Source organism: Dipodomys merriami, unplaced genomic scaffold, assembly GCF_024711535.1.
Source record: "Dipodomys merriami isolate MVZ:Mamm:240054 unplaced genomic scaffold, mDipMer1.0.p SCAF_104, whole genome shotgun sequence".
Lineage (NCBI taxonomy): Eukaryota > Metazoa > Chordata > Mammalia > Rodentia > Heteromyidae > Dipodomys > Dipodomys merriami.
The window spans coordinates 1,179,751-1,190,603 of NW_027202316.1; the positions used below are offsets into that span (position 1 = coordinate 1,179,751).

A 10,853-nucleotide genomic window follows, 5' to 3' on the forward strand; every position below is an offset into this window, starting at 1 on the left:
CTGCCCCACCCTCCTAGTGGGGTTCCAATGTGCTTACAGTGAGTTGTGCCTTGGGCTTGGAGGTCTGGGTGTGTGGGTGACTGGGACAAATGACTTGAAAAGAAAAGCTGAGGACCGGATTAACAAAAGACTTGTAAAAGCTTGTTGAAAACATGTCTGGAAAATGAGTTTGAAATGTAGCCGGAAGTCAGAGTCATGTTCTGTATTACAAATACAGGAATTAAAATGGCTGCAATATTTTCATAAAACAGCTTTTCAAGAACCTTTTAGACCTCCTCCAGACGCTGTGGTGCTGCCTGTGTGCTCTTTCAGTGCGGACCGGGGACCTCTTTTGTGAAGTGGCATCTGAGAAGACTCCAGTGCTCGCGATGGCCAACGAAAAGCCCAAGGAAGGAGTCAAGACTGAGAACAATGATCATATTAATTTGAAGGTGGCGGGGCAGGACGGTTCTGTGGTGCCTTTAAGATGAAGAGGCATACACCACTTAGTAAACTAATGAAAGCCTATTGTGAACGACAGGGTTTGTCAATGAGGCAGGTCAGATTCCGATTTGATGGGCAGCCAATCAATGACACAGACACACCTGCACAGGTGGAAATGGAGGATGAAGATACAATTGATGTGTTCCAGCAGCAGACAGGAGGTGTCTACTAAAAAAGGGAACCTGCTACTTTGCTCCAGAACTTTGTTCTTATAGACCAAGAATACATTCTTAATTAGAAAACTGCAATTTGGTTCCACCACATCCTGACTACTACAGTATAGTTTGCTCTATTCTTTGATTTTTTCCCCTTCCCCATTCCTTTATTGTACATAAAGTAACTGGTGTATGTGCACAAGCATATTGCTTTTCTTTTTCTTTTTTTTTTTCTTTTAAACTAAATGGCCCATGGTATATTTTGATTGACATCAAATGGAGATGGGATGGGGAAAAATACTGGTCCTGTGAAAATATCCCCCTTCTCCATTCGTGGCATGCTCATTCAGCTTTTATCTTTATATTTCAGTAAGTTATTTTGCTCTCACTGTTTTAACAAACAAAAAACAAAAAACAAAAATCCTTGCATACCTTGTTTGATTGGAGAATTTTAATGTTTTCATTTATCATTGTAAAACCAAGGACAATTTTATAACTTTTTTGTACATAGCTGTTACATGTAGGGCAACCTGTCTTTAAGTAGGGGTAAATTACTCTTAAAAAAAAAAAGAATCCTAGATAGTTTTCCCTTCAAGTCAAGCGTCTTGTTGTTTAAATAAACTTCTTGTTTAAAAAAAAAAGAACCTTTTAGACAATACTATTTCTTGAGGTTGTAGAAATAATTTTCATCTTAAATTTAGTGGGTATTTAAAAAAATTTCTTTTTCTTGTGTGTATATTGTACTAGAACCTAGCACACTTGCTTGCTAAGGTGGTGTTCTACCACTTAAGCCAAACCTCCAGCCCAGCTTTTTGCTGGTTATTTTGGAGATAGAGACTTTTGTTCCCAGTTTTGAACAATAGTCCTCCAGATTCCAGCCTCTTGAGTAACTAGGATTACAGGTGTGAGCCACTAGCATTGAGCTCTCATTGTTGATTTTTCCTAGGTCTTTATATCTTTTAGCTTTAAGTCTCCAATTGCATATGGTCAATCTGTGTGCTCTGCAAAAGAATTGTGTGACTGAGTGAAATGATCCTATTGTTTTGCAAACCATATTCAAGTCTGTCTACTCATTTTTGTTTGTTTTGTTTTGTTTAGAGGGAAGGGTATTGAAATCTCTGAGTCTAACCATGGATATTTCTCCTTCAAGTTCTACAAGCATTTGCTGCATGTATTTGAGATTCTTCATTATAACACAAAAGTGTTGTATCTTCTTGTTATATGTCCCCCCCCCGCTTTACTGCAGACCACCATCATCTTTATCTATGGCAATGCTGTTTGCTCTAAGATTTACTTTGAAGCTAATGTAGGAAATTTATACTCTTTCACTAGTGTTATCAGCATATAGTATATTTTGGTACTTGAATTTTATTTTTCTATTTAATAAGTATACTATTTGGTTGAGTCTCTTGTATTGAGATTGCCTGCACCATTTGTCTTATATAATGTGATTATTTACTTATTTATTTATATATTTATTTATTGCTTTCAATCATAGGACTTGAACTCAGGGCTAGTGCTCAAGGCTAGTGCTCTGCCAGTTAGAGCCACAGTTCCACTTCTGGTTTTCTGGTGGTTATTTGGAGATAAGAGTCTCATTGGCTTTCCTGCCCAGGTTGGCTTTGAACCATGGTCCTCAGCTCTTAGGCCCCTGAGTAGCTAGGATTACAAGTGTGAGCCACTAGCACTGGCTTTAATGTCATTATTTATGTCAGCCTTACATCTCTTACCTTGCTATTTGTTTCCTGCCCACAATTTGAAGGAGGTAGAAAGTAAGCTAAAATAACTCAAAATTGGACACAGTGCCAATGGTAGCTCCAGTGTGGGTTTGGCAGCATGGTAGGGTCAGCCTCAGATTTAGTTTCTGGAGTCTAACTTACCCTCACCTGGAACTCCATTTGAAACCTGTCACAATACTGTCTTGCAAAATTACCATTGTTCACATTGTGGTATCAGTGTCCTTCAACACAGCCACAATATAGAACAACCACAAAAATGCTCCCCTAACATTCACAGGACGTTTAATCTAGCCTGACATCTGTTGTCAAACTTTATGTTGTGTTAGGAAAGCCTGTACCTGCATTTTCCAATATGGCAGCCATTGGCTAGACTGTTCAGCCCAAATATGGCTGATGTGACCAAGGAACTAGATTGTTCTTTTGTCTTAATGTTCAATTAATTTAAATTTATATAACACATGTGGCTAACAGCTGTATAAACATTTTCCATGAAGGATTTTGTGAACTACATATGGTCTCTGCCACAAGTGCATTTTCTCATTTGTTTCATTTCTTTTTCACAACTCTTTACAAATATAAAAGGTAAAAACCAGCCACAGGTCTGATTTACCTGGTAGGCTATAGTTGGACAACCCACGACCTAACATCTCAATGTTTTTGGACTATTTTTTGCCTTGCATTATTGAGACTTGAACTGAGGCCTCTCACTCATTAGATTGATCCTCTAGTTCTGAGCCAAGCCTTCAACTCTGGCTTTCATTAGTTATTTTTAGGATAGAATCTCACTTCCTGCCTGGGCATGTCCAGCTTCCTGTCTTCACTGGAATCACAGGTTAATACCTTTATGTCCAACTTCCTTCTCTGGCGACAGAGTCTCTTGGACTGTTCTGCCTAGGCTGACCTCAAACCACAATCCTCTCATTCTCAGCCTCCTGTGTAGCCAGTATTATAGACATGGTCCATTGGCGCTTGTACTGAGAAGGTTTTTAGCATCATTGCAAAAAATTGACATTATTTCTCCTGTCTCAGATTCATAAGCAGCGTTTCTTGATTATTCTGGTAGGGCTTTTTGCAGTTTTCTGGGGCACGGTCATCATGATAGGTGCACACCTCAAAGACACAGCCCAATGTTTGATAGCCTGGGAAACACTGCATATTAAAGCCCTACTTTTAACGTGTAATGCAAATTTGCATGTTAAAGGCCTTGACAGCTGATGTCAAATATTGTTTTGCTATTCTTTGCATTTATCTACATTATTTTTTGGATAATCATTCATTTAATGAGCACTGGGAAATGGGGAAGTATTTGTGTGCAATGTACAGGAGCCAGGTGTATGTGTGGTATACACCTGTGTGTGTTCCGTATCCAGTGTTATCCCTGGTGTATGTGCACATGAATGTGCATGTACTGGTGCTGTGTATATAGAGTTGTGGTATCCATGTAGTGTTCATATGTGTGGATGCCCTGTGTATAGTGTGTTCAGATGCATGTGTCTGTTTGCATGCATGTGTCTATACTGTTATTGATATGTTTAGTGTATGGTTTGTAGTGCCCATCTGGCAAGTGGACTGTATATGTGACAGCTGCATAGATTTGTGCGTGGGGTGGGTCTGTGTGTATGTGTGTATATTGTGTGTGGTGTATAGGGGCATTATCTATGTATTCTGTATGTATCATGTATAGATTCATGAAATCTATGTGAATAACATGTATGTGTATATTTATAATACATGCAGTGTGTGTAGGTGTATGGCATGTGTGTGTGTGTGTGTGTGTGTGTGTGTGAGAGAGAGAGAGAGAGAGAGAGAGAGAGAGAGAGAGAGAGAGAGAGAGAGAGAGAGAGAGAGAGAGAGATTCCTATTAATATCCCTCAGAAGGAGTGCTCTCTCTGCAAATGCTGCTCTGGGAAACCCTCACTGAATAAAGCTGACAATGAAAGACTTTCTCTGTGGGACTTGGAGCAGAGGCACAGGTAGTAATTAAGGGCTAGTCAGAAGGAGTGGGAGGATTGTTCCTGTTCAGAGAAGCTGTCATTAAGACTTTTCAAGAAGTCTGATGAGATCAGCTCCCTCGGGGGATGTCCTGGAGGGAAGCCCTGAGGCCCATCTTGCTGCCACAGTCAGCTTTCTTCTTCGAGGGTGCAGGCAAATGAGGGAGGAGCTTGTAGGTGGTATGAGAGGATATTTAGGAGCACTGGAAGAACAGTTAAAAATCACTAAAATTAGTTAGCTGCCAATGCCTTAGACCCATAGCCCTACTTGAGAAGCTGAGATCTGAGGATCAAGGTTTGGCCAGCCTGGGCAAAATATTCTGAGAGTCATATCTCCAATGAAGCAGCAAAAATCTGGAAGTGGAGATGTAGCTCAAGTAGTAGAGTGCTAATCATGAGCAACATGGTACCCAAGAGTTTGGGAGCCCTGAGTTCAAGTTCTAATGTTGGGAAAAAAAAATACATCCACAAAAAGAAATTGAGGAAAGAGACTTCTGATCTACTTCAGTTGAAGAAGTGGGAAGTAGACTGAGTTTGGTGGAGAATGAACAGCATATTCTCAGCATAGGGTCTAGGAACCTTGTTTAATAATGGGGAAATTCTTTCCCAAGCATAGGAAATTTGAACTCCTTCCACTGCTCTGGAAACTTCTGGAAACACATGCTTTCAGCTTAGGAACTTCCTGCAAGAGAATAAAATCCTGGGGATATTGATTGTTTTTAATTTTCCAAGATGTTGGAGAGACAGTAGAAAAGTGGAGTCAAAGTCTAGAAAATGGCTGGATTAGTGAATTCAGATGACAACAGGCCCAAAGCACCTGCCTGCAATGCCCCATTCCTTGTAGAATATTGGTAAGGTGAGCTGTTCTCTTTGTACATTCCCCCTTCTCTCTGCCACACACAAACATTAATTCCATTCCCATGTCTGTTTCTTTTAGTTCTTTTCTGCAATTTTTAAAAATGTGTCATAAGTCTTCGAACTCAGGGCCTGACCACTGTCTCTGAGCTTTTCTACTCAAGGCTAATACTCTACCACTTTGAGCCACAGTGCCACATCTGGTTCTCTAGTATCTTATTGGAGATAAGAGTCTCATGGACTTTTCTTTCTGGGCTGGTTTGGAACCATGATCCTCAGAGCTCAGCCTCCTGAGTAGCTAGGATTACAGGTGTGAACCACCAGCATCAGGATCTTTTTTTTTTTTGCAGATTTTTGTAGCAGCATTGTCTCTCTATGATGGCTCAATTACATTGCATTTATTCCTATCCTGGTGCTGGTGATTGCTAATAATATTTGGCTGAACTATTTTCATTTCTTCAGTCTCTTTCGGACTCTTGCTGGCCTTGCTTGTGCTTTCCATGCCGGAAGATGGCTGAAATTATCCAGCCCCTGAGGAACATAGGATGTGTGGATTTGGGCTATGGTTGGGTTGAGGCTGGTGGGGTAATGATAGAGCCATCCACCATAGAAGGATCCAGCTGGGGGATACCAATAAAGAGCTAATGAATCATTTCCTGGAGTAGCTAGATGTCATTAAGTCTCAGGAAGGTAGAAACAGCCTCCCTATGTAAAGGGACAAATGTCTGGTGGTAAAGTTTCTTGTTTTCTCTCTTCAGATACTCATTGAAATTCTCCTAGATAGATGTAGCTTCTTGTATTACTGACCAGAGAGAGGAGAATGTGGGAGGCAAAATATCAGAGGCTAAGTGTATTTCTCAGTTAGAAGCAGCAATGACCAGTCCTGTACATTACTGACAGGCTATCACTGGATGCAGTCAGCTCAGCCCAAACACTAAAGCTTGAACAAAGAACACAGGATGGTGTGCTGTCAGCTACATGGTGTTGGCTACAGCAGAATTCCCACTTCAACACCAAAACAATCTTCTTGCTGTTGCTGAGTTTTACGACTCTGATGTCATTGAATACTGCCAACAACAGAGCTGTTATATCACAAATGAAAAGGTCTTAAAACTAACTGAGGGACCCCATTATGCCAAGACTGGAGCTTGACATAAAACCATTGCTCATTGATGTCTCCGAGCTGCTCAGTCAAGGCCTCCAGGGAAGAGAACCGTGAATTTTGGGTTCAAGTTAGTTATTTTGATCTGGACTTCTTTATGAGTAGAAAGAATTAAATTGGCCATATGTGACCTTGTATTTCGAGGAAATCAAATCATTCAAGCAAGATAATTTACCCTTTTGGCCAACGATTCCTTGTTTCCTCTTCAAGTCGAGGGTTATTGATTGAGGCCTTGCCTGAATACATTTTACTAGGATTTAGAGAGTCGTAATAGTTGCATTGTTTCTCTGGTTACAGCCCCAAAATGTATTGCAGACTTCTCCAAGTCTGTTCATTCCCAACCATTAATGTGTTGTAGGGATGGAAGGAGGATTTGAGCTCTCAAAACTCAGGATGAGGCCCCAGATCTTTCCCTGTTCCCCTGGAAACTATTCATCGATCACTAACTGCATGCCAAGTCGTGGCCCTCAGTGGTGAAAATGCAGCAGAGTCCTGGGTAGAAGCATCATTCCTGCCCTCGTGGAGCTTTGACTTGCTGTTGGTAAATACGCATTGCTTTAATGCTCTTATCTCCACATTTACTTATTTCCCTGATGCCCAACCATTTATTTGGTGGCAGGAATGATTATCTTGTAAAATGATAAGTAAATAACAACAGTTTGTCTTAACTGAAGAAAAAAACTGCTCATGGACTTTTACACAGTGGTTTAAATAAATACTCAAACAATCAAACAGTAGCTCGTGTATGATATATGTGTATGGAACTCTCTGTGAGCATTTTGTCACAGACAAGGCTCTACTTTGTGTTGTAAAGGGGAGATGAAACCCACAGAGAATTGGGATCCAGCTTCTGATCATCATCATTATTGAGGATTTGGATCTAATCATCATCATTGAGGATTTGGCCACTGCTGTCAGAGTCTGGGGGAAGGAGCAGTGTCCTGGGCAAATGCTGGGAAGTGGGTATGGAATTCTCCATGGGAAGTTCATGGTACTGGGCCTCATCCAGACACCTGAAGATCCTCCACAAATGTCACATAAGGGGGAGCCCAAGCTATTCTTCTGACAGAATGGTGAAGCCACACTTCTGAATATGGGACACACATGGTTGGAAGTCACAAAGAGACTGGGTCCTTCTTCCTATATCCCAGGATCCTGTGCAGATTGGGGACAAGGCAAAGGCTTACTCCTCATTGCCCTAATGGATTTCAGTCTAGCACAAATCCTTCAACTAATCAGCATGTGCAAACAGTTCTTCCAGTTCTTCTGGGGTTTTTTGGTACCATTTTTATTGGAAAAATGCTGTACAGAGGGGTTAGTTACATGAACAAGGTAATGAGTACATTTCCTATTGTGTATACCTCTGTGACCACTCTTGTTGACATCATGGTGTGATTATTATTCACTTCCAGGAACACTCCTTGTTCTTGAAAAAAAAGTCAGGATTAATAAGCAGGGCATGAAACCTAGTCAATGATATTGCTTACTGATGAACATTATTGTAAAAATATGTAGTGTATACCCAGAATACTGTACAATATGGAGCTAATCTTCTTGAACCTATTTAAGAGGTTACATTCAATGCCTTTGACATTTAAAAAAGAATCAAAGATTACTATATGAAAGTTCATAATTCTGTTACTTGCTGATCATTTCTTCTCCTTGATAAGAAAGGCAAAGGAAAGAATTGCCATCCATATGTTAGTAGTGACTTGGAAAGCTGAGTATACATTTTATTTGCCAAAGTGCGTTTCTCCTTGAGAGAAGGTGAAGAAGTATGTGGCTTTGGGAAGGATGGAGATGGCAGTGGTGTGCAGAGCATGCATGTGCACAAACGTTTGTCTGACCAGCTGACCTCCAGGAAGGAGCTCCTTTAAATCTGAGGTTCTGTGAATCAAAGCGAAGCAACTTAGTGCTGGAACATTGTTGGCATCGGTGTGAATTCTCTCAGCGTCACTCTAAAATTACACTAGTCCTCAATAAACTGGTTAACCTCGGTCCAGAAAGACCTGCATCTGTTTGTTCACTGGCTTGGATGCAAATTCGTTTCAATACATATTCATTCACAAGTACCTGCTGAGAGGAGGAAGTGGGTTCAGCAACATGGTTACAAGGAAAATGAGGCCAGATCCTCACCACAGAAGAGCTCAAGGGTGAGAAGACAGATCTCTGTGATCCCACAGAAGAATCACTGGTGGAGCTTCATCATCCCCCGGGCTCTCCACCCAGCAATTAAGGATGGATGAGGCTCTGCACGTTGACAACCACAAGGAAGTCATCACCATGAGTCACTTGCAAATGCATCCAACTTTATGTCACAGGTGGCTCATTTATATTTTCCCTGGAACCATCTCCTAGACTAAATGCTGAGATGGATTTGTTTTTCTGTTGCAGGGCAGAAGGTGGCTATCCCAAAAGTAACTAGAATATGCTTGGATGTTTGACTGAGGTCCAGGAACAAAGACAAGGTCAAAGGGCTTTTAAAGTTTTCCTCCCCTACTATGCATAAACTTTTTGACCTGCTAAAGGTTTCTCCATCTTTCAAACATTCAAGCCCTGAGAGAAAATCTGAGTTTCACAGTGAGAGTTGCAATATGGGGTTTTCTGTTGGCATTTCTGATCTGCTGTTAGCAGTTCAAAAATCAAAAGAGTGAGGAAAGGTGGACTTGTAATGAACCTCAGCTTTTCTGAACACTATTAAATCTTTCCAAATCTTATGCTAACGGGAGAGACATTTTAGCTAGTTGTAGTGGCTGAAGCCTATAAACCTATCTACAAAGAAAGCAGAGATTGCAGGATCATGGTCAGGTGTCAGCTCAGCAAAAACAAAAAATTGAAAAAAAAACAAAACAGTTGCTGAGACTCCATTTCAACCAATGGCTGAGCACAGTGACGGGAGTCTGTTTTCCCAGCCACAGGGGAAACTGGATGGGTTGACAGAGTAGCACGTGCCTGTCAGCCCCACAACAGGAGGATCAAAGCCAGGCCAGAAGGCAAGAACCTGAAAAAAGAAGTCTGGCAGAGTAACTCAAGTGATAGAGGATCTATCTGCCTAGCAACTAGAAGATTCTGGGTTCAATCCCCAGTACCACCCTAAAAAAAATAAATAAGTAAAAACCATTTTGATGGTTATTGAAAGTAAAAAGTGCAAACGAATTCACTATTTCAACATGTCTTAAGAGTACATAAAAGAAATTCTAGGGGCTGGGAAGGTGGCTCAGTGGTAGAGCGCTTGCCTTGCATGCATGAGGCCCTGGGTTAGATTCCTCAGCACCACATAAGCAAAAAGAAAAAAGCCGGAAGTGGCGCTGTGGCTCAAGTGGTAGAGTGCTAGCCTTGAGCTGAAGAGCTGAGGGACAGCGCCCAGGCCCAGAGTTCAGGCCCCACGACCACACCCCCCCAAAAAAAGATGTAGACATCAGAATCAAATACAGTGAAAACAGGTGTCATACCATGGGGGAAGAACATACAAAAGAAACAAAAAAAATCACATAGTACATTATAACTACGTTAAAAGCAACAACAAGAAAGATAAAACCTCTTGTCTCTATATTGGGGTTGATTTTACTTAGGATCCTCTTATATGGTCATATGTACATAGCTTTTGACCTTTTCTGCTTGTCCTAGACATATAATAGTTATTGCAAATAAGGGAAACCATGGGATCTATGTTTCTTTGGGCCTGGCTTACTTCACTTATAATTTTTTCCAAGTCTTTCCATTTCCTCACAAATGGGGCAATGTCATTCTCTCTGATGGAGGCATAGAATTCCTCTCTCTATGTATATATGGTTGGTTCCATATCTTAACTGTGGCTAATGCTGTGATGACCATAGTTGTGCTGGTAGCTTTAGTGTGGCCTTGTTTGTGATCATTTGGGTAAATGCCCAAAAGTGGGATTGTTGGATCATAGGGAAGCTCTATGTGGAGTCTTTTGAGGAACCTCCATACTACTTTCCAAAGTGGTTGAACAAGTTTAAACTCCCACCAACAATGCAGTAAGGTTCCCTTCTGTCCACATCCTCTCCAGCATCTGTTATTACAGTTCTTGATTATAGCCATTCTGACAGGGGTGAGGTGGAATCTCAATGTTGTTTTGATTCGCATTTCTTTTATGGCTAGAGAAGTTGAGCATTTCTTCATATGTCTATTGACCATTCTTATTTCCTCTTCAGAGAAGTCTCTCTTTAAGTCTTTAGCCCACATATTAATCAGGTGGTTGTTTCTTTGAGGATTTGTTGTTGGGGTATTTAATTTTTTGAGTTCCAGGTATATTTTAGATATGAGACCCTTGTCTGTTGTATGACTAGTGAGGATCTTCTCCCAGTCCGTGGGCTTTCTATTGATCTTGCTAGCTGTGTCTTTTGCCATGCAGAAGCTCTGCAGTTTCATGCAATCCCATTTGTCCAACCTTTCTTTGATTTGTTGTGTTTCTGGGTCTTATTAAGAAAATTTTGGCCTGTGCCAA

General features: G+C 40.9%; 1 pseudogene; it reads left to right on the forward strand.

Annotated features, from left to right (window-relative positions):
* The first annotated feature begins 368 nt into the window (after positions 1 to 368).
* Positions 369 to 760, forward strand: LOC138810598 (small ubiquitin-related modifier 2 pseudogene; annotated as a pseudogene).
* The last annotated feature ends 10,093 nt before the right edge of the window (positions 761 to 10,853 follow it).